This window comes from Ambystoma mexicanum, chromosome 8, assembly GCF_040938575.1.
Source record: "Ambystoma mexicanum isolate Mex_15411 chromosome 8, UKY_AmexF1_1, whole genome shotgun sequence".
NCBI classification, from domain to species: domain Eukaryota; kingdom Metazoa; phylum Chordata; class Amphibia; order Caudata; family Ambystomatidae; genus Ambystoma; species Ambystoma mexicanum.
The window spans coordinates 1,013,066,774-1,013,085,234 of record NC_090929.1 but is presented as its reverse complement, the minus strand read 5'-3'; the positions used below and the strand labels follow the sequence as shown (position 1 = coordinate 1,013,085,234).

The 18,461-nt window shown below is 47.1% G+C and overlaps 1 protein-coding gene across 7 annotated transcripts in view; it reads right to left on the bottom strand.

Annotated features, from left to right (window-relative positions):
* The window catches only part of HSPG2 (heparan sulfate proteoglycan 2), a 1,237,996-nt gene that overhangs the window by 519,422 nt on the left and 700,113 nt on the right, over window positions 1-18,461 (bottom strand). The gene's annotated exons all lie outside the window — the stretch shown is intronic.

Sequence of the window (18,461 nt, the reverse complement as noted above, 5' to 3'; positions counted from 1 at the left end):
GATGCTGGTCTTCTAGCCAAAAGCAACACCTCCATAACATCTTCAGGAAGTTCCAGTCCTCGTACCTTAGCCTCTCAGAAGCCAGATGTGAAGGCTCAGGGGTTTGATCCCTGGGTGGACGGCCAGGCTTCCTTATGAGAGTAGATCGACTCTCTGAGGAAGGCTAATTGGAGCGCAGATGGACAGGTCTAGAAGGTCCAGGTACAATGTCCTCCTGGCCCAATTCGGTGCGATCAGGATAATGGTAACTGCGAACTTCCTCAATCTGAGAACTTGAGGGATGATGTGAATGTGAATACAAGGGGAAAATTCCAGTACACTGCAAATGTGCCCCCCAGCGCTCCTCCTTGGGGAAATTCCCTGGAATAGAACAGCTCACACTTCCTGTTGGAACTGGATGCAAACAGATCCACCCGATGGGTTTTCCAGAGGGCAGAGGCCCCTAGGAGGACTTCTTGAGACAATTCCTACTCATGGGAGACTGAGCCTTGCCTGCTTGGTGCATTCGCTGTCATATTCTCCCTTCCGGGCAAGTGAATTGCCGACAAGGTGACCCCATTTTGCGAAGCCCCAAACCAGAGCTGCATTGGTAGTGGTAGTGACCCTACACTGCCTTAGGACTACATACATTTGAACCGTGAAAGGGTATATCCAGTGATCTGGCCTGAACATCAGATGCAAAACCTTATTTCCTAAGCCACGCAAATCTTCTGGACATGCACTGGAGCCCATGGGCCTTGCTACGCAGTCTGCTGCAACCAACCCGGACTGAATATACATGTAACGCTCACCTGATTCCCGTAGAGGCGCCGGTCTTGACTGGGCGTATACCGTATCTTCAAAGGTGATGTGTAACACACGGCTGGCTCTTTGGGCTGGACCTCTGTGCACTGTATGTCTGACTCGAAGGGTAAGATGTCTGCAGATAGAAAATATGGGATTAAGGAACTGGGTTATTGAATGTCTCTCTCTTCTTCCCTTTCTCTTCTCCTGTAGAACCCCAAAGGTTAACGCTCTCACCTTAGGTAAGTGAACGCTGTGCTCTCCATCTGCCTTGGGGCAGGGTGCTGTAACCAGTTTCTTCACTGGATAAGGGGAGCAGGCCTCTTGACTTCAGAGGACTGCTGTCCGTCGTTTACTGCACGAACGGTAAGTTTCGAGTAATTCTAATGTCTTTAAAGTCTTTAGTAATGATGTCTCTTGTTTTGCAGGGTTCCGGCGATGGCGGATGACGGGCTGAAGTGAGTTGAAGATGGAGCCCGTGTGATGAATAGAAGCGCCTGGAAGCACGTAAGTAAGCGCTTGTTGCCTGCTTCACGATGCGCTCTAACTGTCTTTTTATTTTGCAGGTACAAGTTCGGAGCGGCTGCAGGGTGCCGGAATACACACTGGGTTAGATGTGGAAAGGAGTAATGGCACGTGAGTATTAAAGTTCCCCAATGTCTTTAAACGCACCTTGTTTTGTCTTTCAGATGCGGGATGCAGCGCCGAAGGCCTCCGGAGCGTGCGAAGAGTTGGTAAGCTTTTGTCTTTCAGATGCCGGAATGCAGTGTGAAGACCTCCGGAGCGCACGAAGAGTAGGTAAGCCTTTGTCTTTCAGATGCCGGAATGCAGCGCGAGGCGTTGGTGACAGCCGATGGACCAGGTAAGTGAAGAGCTGTCACTGAAGACCGTAATGCTAACCTGTTCCTTGTCTTTATAGGTGTTGCTGAAGACTGGATTCAGGATGGTAAGCCTTTTTCCTTAGGCCCAGGATCAGATGCAGAAGACACGATGAGCGTTCTGCTGCAGAGGATGCAGAATAACGCAAAGCAAAATTCATCCATCGGGTGTGGTTTAAATAGCCTCCTGTAGTGCTTAGGTGTCTCTTTCCACAGCCACGCCTAGGTAAGAAAAGAGTTCCTGCTTTCCAGAAGAGTTCCAGTGTTCTGAATCTAGGGAGTGGCTCCTGCCCCACCCAACAGGAAAAGTAGTTCCAAACAGAAGAGGATCAGAGGCTCAACTGGCAGGCAAGTAAGCAGCATGGTCTGCTGCAGGTAAGTCCACCCAGCATTATGAGCCCGGCGCTTCCAGCGCTGGGACTGGGCATATTTATGAGCCTGGTGCCACTGGCGCCAGGACTGGGTCCAAAAGGTCCCAATTGGGACTGGTTGGCACTCGGAACTTGGGTTATGGATCTGCTTCCAAGGGAGTTGGGAAAACCCTGACCTTTTGGAAGCAGAGATCATGACAATACAGCCATGTTACCCGTTTACCAGCTGTAATTAGGTTTTTAAATCCCTCATTTCCCCTTCTGGAATATGTTATTTTGCTTCTGTTATTATTGAAATTTAACAATGGGGGTCCCAGGACCCACCTTGTTTTTTGCATTTTTAAGTAACTGTGGGTCTCACCCTAAGTTACCAGGGGAATCCAGACGTGGAACCCTTGCTCACTAGTCTTAGAGAGGCACAGCTCCACCCTACTGATGAGGTCCACCCAGACCTTGTTCAGAGGAGAATTGCCTAGCATTTCAGTGCTGGACTGCCCCGGGGCAGGAAAAAGACTGATATGATTGGGATATTGCTCCTCTGTGAAAGATAGCGAGCTAAAGAATCTGGCTACGGCTCTCGTAGCCAGGACCAATGTCGGGCAGAGAGACTCCCAGGACCCCCCCTTGTTTTTCTGTCATTATTGTCCACCAAGTATACAAATATGATGCCAAAATGCAGGATGCATGGATGGCTTTAAGGGACATGCTGCCAGATGCAAACACCTTCTTTGCTACGGCATCATACTTTCTATCATCCCTATTGGGTGGTAGGGATGGATAGGCAGAAGGCATTGTGGTAGAGGTGTCAGCCTTAAGCACCAGACTCTGAGTGGGGTGTTCTGAGAGGAAGTCAGTGTCTCATGAGGATGGTTTGCATTTTTACTAGGTTCTCTGTACCTGGTCTTACCACACTTCAATGAGCATAAAAGGGTAAAACATGCATGCACTTCAAGGAGCATGAAAGGGTTTTACTCTTTCATACAACAGCATGAAAGGGTAAAACCTGCTATTTGGAGGGCCCTCTGTCTACACTATCTGGAAGGTCATATTCAGTAATGTCCTTAAAAGGACAACCTCTACGCTAAGCAGTTAATCACCTTATTCATGACTTTATTGAATGCAGCATTTGGGTGAGCATGTACATCAAGTTGTTTGAATTAGACCATGGGAGAGTGTTGAGCCCACTAGGTTGGAGACCAACTCCCCTATTTGTTCCTCCTGAGATTAGTTCCGATGATATTTCAGATGCCGTGAAACAAAACAATTTGTACATCTTCATCTTCATAAATGGATTGGAATGGCTTCATGTAGTTTGTACAAAATAGAGGCATGTACATTGATGTTGAAGTCTAGGTCAAAGGTTTCTTCAACGAAGTCATGACCTGAGGAAGGCACTGAGAAGGCTTCAATGAAAGGGGCTCTGGTGGTCGGCGATGTCGACACTGCAAAGGAGGCTTTTATCTTGGGGTTTTGGTCGTGCGGGATGAAGATTTACAGAGTCCCTGCCAGTCTTAGTGGTCTCGGTAGGTACAGTATTCTTACTGATTCTTACGACAGGATCCAAGGCGCTGCCTTCGAGAAAACCTGAAACATTGTTAATCTAAACTCTCCCCATTTTTCCCACCAAGGCAGATTTTGGTGAGAAACTTACCTGGCGTCTTTGGGTGGGAAATCAATTGACGAGTGGTGGGGTCTCTTCATTTTGGATGATGAAGAGGAGACATAGTGAGAGTTTCTTCTGGGGCAGGATCCCTTCAGATGTTTTCTAGCCCTCTTTTTGGGTCTCTGGGGATTTTTATCCCATGGAATTGCGACCGCAGGAAGATATTTTTGTCGAAGGCATAGTGCTGGGCTATTTGGAAGCAGAGTGACCCAAAGTGAGCGTCAACCTTCTCCCCTTCAAGGCTTTTGGCGTCATTGATTGGCACGAGCCACATTCAACCACTCCGTGGTCTGTGCCGAGGCACCAAAGACATTGTGAGTATCCGCTATAGACATTTTTGAGCCACAGTCCTCACATTGTTTGAAACCTATGAGTTTCAAAGTGGACATTTTGATGAAAAATTACGAACAAAACAGATGCTCACTATAGGATTAAATATTGCGGTAAAGTAGAGTGTTCCGCAAAGCGTCCTGAACATTTGTAAAAGCGAAACTGAGATAATGGGGTGCGGTGAAAGCTACTCATACTGACGGAAATGTCACATCAAGACTCAGGTGTGAAGAGCATCAAGGGATCGCTATGCCGATGCAAAACAGCACAAACTTCTGTCAGAATGGTTCCGAGATCTGCTAACGCAGGAAGAAATCTAACATGGGAAATCCATGGGAGATCGAATCCATTAGAACAGCTACTTCTACCCCAACATATCTAAATATTCAATAAAGAAGGCAAGGCCCCTTTCATATGTACAAGATTCTTTATCATCTCATGTTTGTTTGTTTGTTTGTTTGTTTGTTTATTATTTATAGCGCGCACCAAACCCGAGGGTAACCGGGCGCGTTGTTCAAGGATACTTTAAACTTTACAGGTTACGCATGCTTGCAAATGGTGGTTATACATAGTAGAAATTACATAATGCAGGACAATAGGGAGAGTATACATTGTGCATAATATAAACATATAACATAATATATACAGGAAATATGCAGTAGGAAGATAGAGAGTATTTAGTTATGTACATAGTACGACTGTAGGACAGTAGTTATATTAGTGTAGGGCGGGACTATCGGTCATTTTCTTTGATCCAGTTGATACAGTTGGATCTGAAGAGGGCGTAGGATTGGGTAGATCTCAGGCCGGGCGGGAGGGAGTTCCAAAGCTGGGCAGCTTTGACCGGGAAGCTATTTCCTCCGGCCGTACTTAGTTTGAATGGGGGGATCACTAACTGGTTAGAGTATGCTTCTCTAGTGGGTCTAGTGGAGATTTTTCTGTTGAATCTGGCGGCTAGGTATTTGGGTGCTAGATGGTTGATACTTTTGAAAGTTAGAGAAGCTGTCTTGAGTTTGATTTTGTCCACTGTGGAGAGCCAGTTGGATTGTCTTCTAGCTTCTGAAATATGCTCCCTTCTTGGAATTCCTAAGGCTGCTCTAAGAGCATTGTTCTGTAGTGTTTGAATTTTTTGCAACGTATGTTTATTGGCTCCTAAGTATAGTGCGTTGCAATAGTCCAATTTCGACAGCACTAATGCTCGAGCAAGGGTTAGGCAGTTGGCAGTGGATAGGTATGGTTTTGCGGCTCTAATCAGCTTGCAGGTATATGCGGTGCTGGATGCCATTGCGTTCACCTGTTTGGTTAGGGAGAGGTGGGAATCAAGGTAAAACCCTAATGTTTTTACTTCTTTTGCCACCTTGATAATATTGCCGTCTATGATGAAGGAGGAGTCACAAGCACCTTTACAAGAAGCAGCTTCGCCTGCACAATGCAAGCATATTCTCCTGCTGCCTGACCAAATTGTTCCATCTCATTGCCTCCACAATCAGTGCTTCAATTTGACGGGCCATCTCCCAGTGCAGTTAGCTATAGCAAGAGGACTCATCATTACCAGTACATTAGGACACAGTAGCAGGACCAGTAACATAATTGTAGGGAGATATATTATTGCTATGCTTCATCCCCTCTTCTAGTGAGACCCCCAGCACTTTTTGCTGGACTTCTGGACCTTTTTCCATCTATACTGAATGAGTGGAGGCTTTTTCAATCATTTGGGCTCTGTCTTTTTTTTTAACTCTATTCTATGTTTATCTGTCCTATGGAGTCTACTTGTCTCCAAAGATCTTGAAGTCATCTGATTTTTTGCTATTGCAGCACACCGCTCCTTATGGTCAGTGTTGCTAGGAACCCTTTCGGTTGAGATTAATTTCTTTATTGTAGATAAACTACAGTTCTTAAGGATAGAGAGATACTTGGTATCTCTGCTAAAACTTTATATTCTGAGAGACTGGCACACTCCACCGTATGTGGAGTGCCAAGGGGATACCTAATACCCCCTTCTCTCTGCTCCTTTGACTTTTAAGTCACAAACTTCTAGTTAGGGTTGGTGGCAGTGGATGTGTTCTACCAACTATTGTGTAACGTTCTACTGCAGTCTATGTTCATAGCCCCGGTTGTGCGCAATAGGGTCGCTTAAGTCCTAACTTGGTGGCTCCTTTCTTGTTTCACCATTTCTACAATGGCTGTTCTTGGTTAGCCATTCTACCATTCTGTGAGGGGGAGGTCTGCATGTGTGTTTTACCTTTGGCAGGAACCCTTGGGTGTCCCCACATAGGCTTCACTGTGTCTGGGCAGGCAGGAAGTGGGGGGAGGAGCTGTTCACTCACTGCTCTTTGTCTGCTTGAGTGCCTGAATGGAAGTAGCTCCCACTGGGGGGTCTGGCTGTCCTGATTGGACAACCACCCGCACCTTTTCTGTAAACTGCTGAGAGAGATTGCAGTGGAGTGTGCTGAAACTGAATAAAAAGAGATTCCTGAGCTGAAAGTTAAGTCGACCACTGAAAGCTGAAGTAACCAAAGAAGACACCTACTAGAAATACCTGCAGTCCCTTTGCAACACTGAAGCGACTGCTTCTGTCCTGATCCGGTTTTCTGTGCAACAGAGGAACTCCTAAGAAGACGACTCCTTCCCTTTGACTGGTGGGAACAACCAGCCCCAAGACGAATTTAAATAAGAGCCTTCTCCTGAGGTTCTGTTACTTTCCAGAGCTGCAAAGCCCCAATACCAGGAGATCTCCAACCCAATTGAAGTGCATCATCATGGAAAGGCTGAATCCATCTAAGTCTTTGCTGAGCTCCAGGCGAACCTCCAGATCTGTCCAGGTACCCTCAGCAGAGTACAGGACTTCAGGAACCGAAGAAGATTGACCGGATGATTCACGTCCTTTGTTGGTGCTGCAGAAAAGGCGCCAAAACTGTAGTGACCAGAGAAGTTGCTGAAATCCATGCCCGAGGTCCTCCCTCGAGACTGCTTTTGAGAAATCCTGTCCATTCTCCTGCCTTTAATCACCAAACCAAGGAATACAGAGGTCGGGTCCAGCGCTACCACATCGAGGAGAATCCAGCCAGAGACATTTTTTCAAACCAAAGATACTGTGGGGAAAACGGTATTTCTTACCTTAATCGAAAAGTCACTCCAGCGTGTTGGAGTGCACGTAGGTGTTGTTCAGGGCAATCCCCTCTTACCTCTGACCCAAGCCGCTGCTTGTGTTCCCTTTAACAAGTCACTTAACAGGATCTCCAACGTTGGTTGTATCCTCTTGCATTTTGAGACGAGAAAAGATACACAGGAGTTTGCTGGCCTGCTGCTTGTCAAAACTTTGAGACATTTTCGAACTGCCTTTAGCTTGGGTTCCGTTTTGGACCTTAAAAGCATTGCTGTGTGAAGAAACTGCCTCTATAAACTTAAGCCCTGCTAGTCTAACACTAACCAACTGACTTCCTTCCTAAACGTCCTCATCTTATGTGGTTTTGCAGAGTAGATGTACTTACTGTATTTCTAAGTTTCCTGAGTGCGCGTTAGTACCGAGAATACGGTAGAACTGTCATTAATATCAAAAGCTGTAACAATTGTAACCGCAAGCAACTACAACCTAAGCAGTGGCCTTTGAAAAGCATTCTTAAGTGTTTTGTTTAATTGTAATAAGTATTTTAAAGCATATCTTGTGTAAACATAATAAATATATATTTTAATATAAATGTATGTGTGTTTCTTTGATGTGCATTACTAACTAGGTTCAGTGTACTTGCCTACAGCTCACATATTCCTCTTGTGTTAAGCCTGACTGCTCTACCATTCGACCAAGGTTCCATGAGTATTACAGACCGATACTAAGAGTTGGGGAATCTACAAACCATTGGGATCATTCTGTAAAGTCTACCTCACAGTGGACTTTGGGAAAACTCCCCTAATACTCCTGTCATAAGCAACATTACATTTTGCCAGACTGTCCTCTTACCCTTCAAAGCACAGATGAAGTATTTGTTAATTGCACACCCCTGCTGCAGTTTCTCAATGTAACTGCCTAGTCATGACTGTCAGGTAAACTGGCCCAGAACATTGGGCTTCATGATTGAAAAACTATCACTTAAAGCAATAATTCTGTTGGCAGTTTCTCTACTACCCTCTACTGACGCCAGTACAATCACTGACCCTAATGGGCAGCTAACAAAACTGACAAGAAAGGAAAGCCAAATCTCTTGTATGGCAGGTAACATTGAAAGAGGGACAAGGCACTACTCTCAGGTAGGGGTAGTAGGTGGACAAAAAGGTACAATTAGTCCACATATACCTCTAGAAAATACACCGACTGATATACTGAAAAATGCATACTTTACTCGTCACATATTACTATCTCGTCAAATAAGGACTCAATACAATGTGGGACAAAACTAAAAAATAAAAAGAGGATTAGGAGGGAAGAAAAATTACTTCACTCTCGTTAATGTTCATTCTGATGGATGTTGCTCCCACAAAGTACTCATTGGTACTCTAATGCCAGTGCAATTGATCTTCATAAACTTTTCCGCCACTGGGGGACACACCATGGCTCGTCGTCTGCTCCGCCTAATGGCTCTACACGCCTTCTGCCAGATATGACGTCACGGGATATGAGAATGCATTACTTACCGTAAAAGCATTTCTGATGATTGTATCTGCTTAGATTCACATGCTGTGCATAGGTCCGACATCCAGTGGTCACTGCGGAGTATTGCATTTTGTTTTTCGTAGTCGAAAAGGGGACGTCGACAAGGCGTGTCTGAAACACTATCCCTATAGTGACGTGCGTTGTACCCACAATCCCTCACGCGTCGAGGTCCCTCTGTTTGTATTTTTCTGCCCTGAGGGAGCCTTCTAGACGTGAGTGAGTACAGAAAAGAGAGAGATATATAAAGGAAGTCTATGTTCCTTCCATCCGAGCGGGGAGGAAGGGCGGGCGCATGTGAATCTAAGCAGATACAATCATCAGAAATGCTTTTACGGTAAGTAATGCATTCTCTTCTGATGTTTGTTAATCTGCTTAGAATCACATGCTGTGCATAGACTAGCGAGCAGTACCCGGAGTTGGCGGTGGGTTATGAGAAGGAACAGTAGAGAAAAGGTGTCGTAATACTGCCTGTCCCACCTGGGAGTCAGATCTAGAGTGTGTATCTAGACAGTAGTGTTTTGTAAAGGTGTGCACAGAACTCCAGGTAGCCGCTTTGCAGATGGACTCAAGGGGAACATTTGCAATGAATGCTATAGATGCCCCCGTGCCTCGAGTAGAGTGTGCTCTTGGCCTAAAGGGCAGTTCTCTCTTAGCAAGAGTATAGCAGAGAGTGATGCATTGAACAATCCATCTAGAAATAGTGGATTTTGAAACTGCATCTCCTTCTCTTCCTGCTGCCACCGAGACGAAGAACTGATTAGTCTTCCTCAGTGGTTTGGTTCTTTCCATGTAGAACATGACCGCTCTGCGTACATCTAGTGTGTGCAGAGTCCTTTCTCCCAAATTGGAAGGATTTTGAAAGAACGTTGGTAGTTCTATAGATTGGTTTACGTGGAATTTAGAAATAAATTTCGGAGCAAACCTAGGGTGAGTGCGTAGAACCACTTTATCTTTGTGAACTGTAACGAAGGGGTCTAGAATAGAAAGAGCCTGAAGTTCACTTACTCTCCTGATGGAGGTGATAGCTATTAAAAAAGCAGTCTTAAGCGTGAGGTGTTTAAGAGATGCTTTGTGCATGGGTTCGAATGGAGAGCCCATGAGTCTGGTAAGTACCACATTAAGGTCCCATCCGGGAGCTGGGTCAGCTATCGGGGGGTGTATTCTCTTTACTCCCTCCATGAAGGCCTTTATAACAGGGATCCTCCACCACGACACTTTGAGTTGGGAAGTGGTGTATGCAGAAAGTGCAGCTAGGTGGACTTTAATGGAGTTAAACACTAGACCTGAATCCAATAGGTGGGTCAGGTATAGGACCACATGTGTGGGAGAGCAGTCAATAGGGTTGATGCTTTTACTCCTGCACCAGATGACAAATCTTTTCCACTTGCTAGAATAGCAGTGGCGAGTGTTCGGTTTTCGGGCTTCCCTGAGGATGTCCATGCATCTTTGCGGGAGTTGTAGATGTCCGAACTCTATGATCTCAGGAGCCAAGCTGCTAAGTTCATGTTCTGGGGGCATGGATGCAGAGTCCTGCCTTTGTCCTGAGACAGCATGTTGTACGGGCAGGGGAGTTTTACTGGGGGGATAGAGACATCTCCATCAAGTGAGCGAACCATGGTTGTCGTGCCCACATTGGGGCCACTAGTATCATGGTCACTTGTTCCTGGTGCATCTTGTGCACCACTTTGTTGAGAAGGGGAGTCGGGGGAAAAGCGTAAACAAATTTCCCTGACCATTGCATCGACAGACCGTTCCCCTTGGATTGGTTCTGGGGGTACCTGGAGGCGTAACTTAGGCATTGTGAGTTTTCCAGGGTTGCGAACAGGTCTATTTCTGGGAATCCCCATTGTGTGAAGACGTCGAAGACGATGTCTTCGTGCAGGCGCCATTCGTACTCTTTGGGCAGGGGGAAATCTCTGCTGAGACTGTCTGCTAGCAGATTGAGTTCCCCGGGTACATGTAGTGATAGTAGGAACATGTCCTGTTTGAGAGCCCACTTCCATATATTCTGGGCCAGCTTGGACAGGCCTGGAGAGTGGGTGCCCCCTTGCTTGTTGATGTAGTACATGGCTGTGGTGCTGTCTGTAAGGACCATTACTGTTTTGCCTTGTAGGTGTTCCTGGAAGGCTCTTAGCGCCTTGAACACAGCTAGTAGCTCCAGTAGATTTATGTGTTTGGATGCTACGTTCGGAGTCCACACTCCGTGAGCAGTCTGATGGGATAGGTGCGCCCCCCATCCTGTGAGGGATGCGTCTGTGGTTAGAGTGGCTTCCGCCGCGGGTGTGGCAAAGGGTTTCCCTTTTTCCATGTTTTCCTTTGTCCACCACCGTAGCGAGAGAACTAAGGCCTGCGAGACCACAACTAGATCCTCCCATAGTCCGCTGGCCTGACACCATTGGCTGTTGAGCCACTCTTGCATTGGGCGCATGCGCAGGCGCGCGTGAGGTACCAAATAAATACACGACGCCATCATTCCTAGCAAGCGCATTGCTTTGCGTACCGTCACCTCTCGACCGGTTACATATTGAGGGATTTGAAACAGCATGTTTTGGACCCTCTCTTTGGAGGGGAAGACGAGGCCGTCCTTTGTTTGAATTAGAGCCCCTAGGAATTGTTTGATTTGACTGGGGTCTAAACTGGACTTCTTTTCGTTGATGGAGAAGCCCAACTAGAACAAAAGGTCTACTGTCTTTTGGGTATTGGAGAAGCATGTTTCGTAAGAATCCCCTGTTATGAGCCAGTCGTCGAGGTAAGGGTAAACTGGGATGGACAACCTGCGCAGGTGGGCCGCTGCCACTGCCAGCACCTTCGTGAATACCCTTGGTGCTGATGCTATGCCGAAGGGTAGCACTTTGAACTGGTAGTGTTTGCCCTCTATCATGAACCTGAGGTATTTTCTGTGCGCTGGCAACATTAAAATATGAAAGTATGCATCTTTCATGTCCAATGTTGTCATGTAATCTCCCTGAGAAAGCAGTGGGATTACTTCCTGTAAGGTTACCATACGAAACTTTTGGGGTTTGATAAAGTTGTTCGCTGGGCGCAGATCTAATACAGGGCGCATGGTTAGATCCTTTTTGGGTACAAGGAAGTACACTGAATAAATACCTTCCGTTACCTGAGATAGAGGCACGACCTCTATGGCTCCTTTTTCCAGTAGTTGTAGTACTTCTTGGAGAAGGATGGCAAGATGTTCCGGTGTCATGCGACGTCCCCTCGGGGGTCTGTAGGATGGGGAACTGTTGAATTCGATACAGTATCCGTGGGCTACGGTGGACAGTACCCAACGGTCTGACGTTATCTCCTCCCATGCAGGAAGAAAGGATGTTATCCGGCCCCCGACCGGTGTTGCATGGGAGGGGACGCGAATCTTCGCGTCACTTGGAGTTGTTGGGGGCTTGGGAGCCTCTGGGGGTGGATCCCCGACCCCTCCCTTTGCCCCGGCGTTGTCCTCTTTGGCTGTACTGCCCACTATTGGTTTGGTAATTGGTGGCAGGGTATTGCTGATGTTGATTTTGTTGTTGGTGTTGGCGTTGGCCACGAAAAAAGCGTTTGTTGCCATAGCCGCGCCTGGTAGTGGGCTTAGAGATCTGGTCGAGAGTCTTGATAGTGTCGAACTCTTTTTTAGCCATCTCTAGGGCTTCATCTACCGCTTTTCCGAAGAGGTTAGCGTCCTCGAAAGGTTTATTTATCAAAGACGCCTGTGTCTCTGGTTTAAAGCCTGAGTTGCGCAGCCATACATGGCGCTTTAGGAGTATTCCTTGTACCAAGGAACGTCCTGCTGTTTCTGCCGCGTCCAGAGAGTTTTTAACAATGCTCTGGTTCACTTGGGTTCCTTCGCCAATAGTTGACAGTAGGCGCGTACGTAAAGGCTCCGGTGCTTCCTCGGCGTCTTTTCGCAGTTTGGCCCACTGCGCGTCTGCGTAGCTTGCGAGCAAGGAATTGTTGTTGGCAATTCTTGCTGAGAAGGCAGCCGAGGAAGTAACCCTTTTTGCAAGGGCATATAGCCTCTTGCCCTCCTTGTCAGGGGGTGCCTCACTCGTGGAAAGTGGTACCCCTGCCCTCTTTCTAGTATTAGAAACCACTAGGGAATCAGGAATGGAATGTCCCCTAATGTAGAGGGGGTCTGAGGGTGAAGGAGTGAAAAGTTTTTCAATCCGTGGATTGACCCCTCTGATCATAGCGGGAGTGGACAGCGAAGGTATGATTCTTCTCTTCACTGAAGCAAGGAGTGGAATGGTCTGGCTGACCGGGGGTTTTTCCTTAATCACTCTTTCCACAAAGTCCAATTCTGGAGAGAGTTCCCCGGTGTCGAGTTCGAAATGCGCTGCTGCTCTGCGCAACAGTGCATTGAACGTTGGCTGATCGTCAATTGGAGACGTGTTCCTAACTGGAGAATTGTCCGGAGGAGTTAGGTTTATGACATCAGTGTCGGAATACACTGATGGTGATTGCCAGGGGTGTGAAGGTCCCTCTTCTGGGTTAACCCCGAAGCCTTCTTCTATAATGTCTGTTCTGTCTTCCAGACATCCCTCCTGGTTCTGTTCTTCATTGTCCATGAAATCATATTCTTCCTCGAAGTCTTGCTCCTCCCCAGTGAGGTCATATACATCTTGGAAGTCTGAGGCTGTGTCCTGCTGGGGATCGACTAGCCTCGGATTTTTGGCCCTGGGGTCCTCCTGAGGCCCTTCTCTGGTCCTCTTGTGTGTTTGAGATGCCTGGGTGCTCATGAACTTTTCCATCCTCTCCATACAGAGGTGGAGTCTTTCCATAGTTTCATGGGGTACCCCAGAGCGGTCTGGCGGGGGAAACATAGGGTTATCTAACTCGAAATGGCTCGACCTCTCCCAAAGCGTCGAGGAAAGTGTTCCATCGCCCTCCGAAAAACCTTCTGGTGTGTCGGGAGACTCCCTGCCTGAAGGGGGTAGTCCCTGCTTCCCTTCTGGCTTTTTCGGCGTATCCTTTAATTTATGCGTAACGCTCGACGAAATCTTCGGCGTACGCTTTTGGGCGTCGGCTACAGTGATCCTTGCTAAGCTATCGGCGACTCGCTTGTCGGCGACTCGTTTGTCGGCGGAAGCTTGAGTTCTCGACGCTATGGGTATCGAACGCTCTACGGCGGTCTGCGCTTTCTGTTGATGCGCACCGGCCGATGGTTTGGTGGCAGCGCCCTTGTTTGCCGAAAGCCCAGTCGCAGGTCGCGGCTGCGGTTGCGAGAGGGGCTTCGAACCCGAACGGTCCGAGGAGGCCGCCGGTGGAACCTGCGTCTCCTTGGGCGCCGAAGGTCTTTTCGACTTTGTCGACGAAGAGCCGTGGGTTGTGTGCTTATGTGGATCTTTGTGTGCGTCTGTGTCGCCGGGGTGTTCATCCCCATAAGCAGGGCGTGAGCCGAGCCCGTCGGGGCCGGGGACAGACGACGAAGCGCGTAAGCGCTCCTTAGAGGGGGTTTCGACTTCCGTAGCGGAGGTCGTGGTATCGCGTTCCTCGTCACTGTCGGTGGTAGCAGCGGCGGGTGAACCTTCGGCCTTCGACATCGCGTAGGCCGCCCACCTTTTAACCCTTCGGTCTTTTAGAGTTTTAGGCTTAAGAAGCCGACACGCCGCGCACCTTTCCTCCTTGTGATCGAGGGGCAAGCAGCGGTTACACCGTGAGTGCTTGTCCTTCCAAGTGAATTTGCCTTTACAAAGTGGGCAAAACCTAAACGGTGTCCTCTCCATAGCCGAGGCAATAAATCGCGATACACACCCCAAGGGAAAGGAAGGGGAAAGGGAAAGGCATTCTCAGAAAAGACCCAGAGATGTCCCACGACCCCACTCTCCCTACTGTATATGGCCTGCGAGGCCAGGCCACGTGTTCGGCAGCGCCGAAGGATTTCTTCCGCTCGACCCTCCGTCGAAGATTCTTTTCGGCGGAGAACAGCTTACAACTGCGTCGAGGGAGGGATTATAAATATTAGAGAAAATACGACCAGGGGTCGAGGAGTTGCAATGTCTCTCGAGGAGCTCCGCGTGAAGGCGACCAGAAGCTGGGCGGAAAAAAACAATCTGAGGGACCTCGACGCGTGAGGGATTGTGGGTACAACGCACGTCACTATAGGGATAGTGTTTCAGACACGCCTTGTCGACGTCCCCTTTTCGACTACGAAAAACAAAATGCAATACTCCGCAGTGACCACTGGATGTCGGACCTATGCACAGCATGTGATTCTAAGCAGATTAACAAACATCAGAAATATATATATATAAAAAAATTCTCCCCAACAATCATCCCCCCCCAGACTGAGGGACAGGAGGATTGAATCCACTCCTGGATGAATCTCCTATTCTTGTCAGTCGTTAAAGACTGAATCCTAACTTTGATTGAATGTTACTAGAAGATGACGCTTTTTAAAGAATGCTTATTTAAACCTTGTTTCTATTATAAATACATATTTAGATATAACTTTAAGTGTGCAAGTGTTACTTGGATACTTGTACTTACTGATTTCAAGTGTACAATATATATACATACATATACAGCGCCCAGTGTTTGGACTGCACAAGACTTATCTTGGTATTTGGTAACCCACCTTACACAAGGTAAGTTGGTAGTGTGACTGAGTAGCAAGAGGGGTAATGCGAGGTGTAGAGCTGTACAATTGAAATCAGTAAGTACAAGTATCCAAGTAAACCCCACCACCCCCCTTTCAGGGTCAGGTTCCAATAGCAATGGCCCTTTCCTGGCCACCTGAATAAGGGATCTCTTAGTCATGAAACACCTTCCGGTTTTTCCCAATGAGTACAGAGGAACACCTGTGGGTATCTATAATAATCACCCACCACATGACATAAATGTAGGTATTCCTGTCAGTTTAGGCAGATCCTGCTCCATGAGCACAAAACAACCAAGTAATTAAACTGCTCCTTTCCACAGTTGAGGTTTCCAGGATTTAGCCCAGCAACTATCCCAGCCACAAACGAAAGGAACAAAGGCTGTTCCCACGGCAACAACCGTGAAGCCAAAAGTGGAAAACCTGGTGTGGAAAATGTGGCAATCCATGAAGACAGCCCCTGGTGGCTCTGTGATGAAGGCGACCTCACACATCCTAAACTGAAGAGTTGGCAGGGTGGTGGTTACATCTCAGAACCACTCTGGACACCAGCAGCAGCCCAAAACTGAACAGTATCTTGGCAGAAAACCGACAGATGCAGCATTGAACGGCCCAGAAAACAGTTTCAGAGTGAAGGGTGCAACCCAGAAGATGTGGAGTCTCATCGGGAAGCCAAGACACTACCTTCAGGGGCAAAAGCCCAAACAGAAATATGCCTAAGCCACTGCATGTTTGGCCTTTAAAAAGGGCACAAATGGCAGGAATCAAAAGTGTTTGAGAGAATTTTCATTTATGTGCCAATTCCCTTTAACCTCGGAGACCCCCAGCTCTTTTGCTGGACTCAGAGCTTTTTAATTTTTATTCCCAAGTGTTTTTCTGACTATCATTTTCTAAGATCCTTACTGTTTTATGGAGTCTGGTAAACACCATATGCATCTGCTTTTGCATTGGGACACACTTCCCCTTTTGTGCAGTGCCACTGAGAAGTCCCTTGGACGTTTCTTAATGTTGAACTACATTTTCTTGGGTGAACTACTGTTCCCAAGAATAGTAAGATGACCCCTGTCTTACTTCTCTCTAGTTTATGGGTCCAGCATACACCACCCTATGTGGAGTGCTGGGGGGTTACATAGTAATTCCTTTAACCCATTGCTCATGTAACATTGTTACACAAACTCACTTGAATGCCTGGTGGCAGTGGTTTCTTTTTTACTACCTAGTGACATGCATCTGCAGGCTGATACCTCAGCTGTAGTGCTGCACCCAAGGGTGACCGTTATCCCAAAATGACCCCAGTCTTCTTTTTTCGGTTTTCTTGTTAGTTTCTTCAAGGCTTTTACTCTGTTTGCTTCAGGTTTGAGTCCTTTGTGTAGTTTGCCTTTGGCAGGCTTCAGCCCTAAAGCCTGTCCAGGCTCCGTCTGGAAAGGCAGGAAGTGAGGGCGGTCCCCGAAACCTCCCTGCCCTTTGTCTATAGGTGGACCTCAGTGAAACCAGTTCCTTTTGGCCGGCTGGCTGTCCTGGGGACAACCACCCTGCTGTGTGATCGACAACCTAGGGCTGTGACTGAATGAGAACTTGCATAAAAAGCGAGGTTTTTGAGACGAGAGGCAGAGTCGACCACTGGAGGACATCATCCAAAGCAGAAGCTGAGAGAAGATGCCAGCAGCAGCCTCCTGGACCGCAAAGTGCCCGGTGAAGCCCTACAGCTCTGCTGACCACATTTTTGAATTGACAGGGAAGACCCTTAAAGGATTACATCCTCCCTTTGGCTAGTGGGACCAACTAGCCTCGAGACAAACTTTTGGTGCAACCGCTGGCTTGCTGTGACTTTTCAAGGCTGCAGAAGCCCAATAACCGGGGTACCTCGATGACTTGTGAGTGCATTACCTCGACCACTTGTGAGTGCATTACCTCCCAAAGTCCGAATCCGGACAGATCATCGTGGGCATCCAGAAGACCCTACAGAAGCAACAAATCTATGTCCACAGTCGCCTCGCCAGAGTCCAAGACCGAGGGATCAAGGACATCCTAACCAGAGCTGAAAAAAAGGTGCCAAAACCACAAAAAGCCACAGAATCGACAGAAATCTATTGCTGCCGAGTCCCTCTCTCTCGAGTGCTGCCGCAGGTGCACACCAGACGTCCTCCCTTGCGTCACCATGACTAAGGACCAGGAACAAGGGTCTACTGCATTGCATTGTGAAGGCAATCAGCTGGAACACTTTCTTCATTTTAAAGGTACTGTGGGGCATGGGGCATTTTATCCTTTTGCCATTTGGGATGCTTCCTATCTTTGTGAGTGCGATTTAACACTACACTAAGTTGACCTCAACTTACCTGCATTGGCCTTACAGCTTGTGCTTTCTAAAGGTGACTCCTTGCTGTAATTTCTCTTTTGAACACTGACTATTTAAAAACATTTTTCTAAAAAGAGCATCAGAACTTTTACTTTGCCCATTGACTTTGGCTCCGTAAAGGCCTCCATCTGAACCTATTGGCTTTGGCAGTGCTTGTTCCCTCACATGTTTTAAATGTTGAACACTTTAATGCTGGTATAATAGACTGCCTGCATCCCCTTGGGAGAATCTAAATGTTCTTATAACCTATCAGCCTGTTTGGATATAACCCTAACCTTTCCTTACCTAGAAAACTCAATATTGCAAAGGTGATACTATATAAATGCTATAGGGACCTCAACTGACTTCACCTTCAGGTGCTGGAACATGTGTAACATATGAATGAATTACTCACCTGCTTTATTGTTCACTTTTTTAGTTGAATCCTAACTTTTAAGGAGCTTAATGTTACAGCTAATTACTGCTTTTTAAAGAATGCTTTAAATATCTTTGTGTATAAATACATATTTATTATAAATGTAAGCGTGTAAGTGTTTAATTGGATACTTTGATTTACAGGCTTTATTGCACAGCTCTACAGCTCACATTACCTCTCCTAAGATAAGCCTGACAGTTCAGTCACACTACTAATCTGTGCCTATATTAAAAGGTGAGTTACCTAATACCAAGAGATAAGTCTTATGTAGTCCCCCAGCAGTTGGACTGCACTAATTCTTACCCAACACACAGAAAAGAATACTTCAGCAGGTCGGCAGACCTCCCACCTCCAAGTTGTAGGAACAAGGCAGCAAGAGACTGAAGTAGGGACAGGTCAAAGCCTAAACAACCTTGCATAAAGCAGAA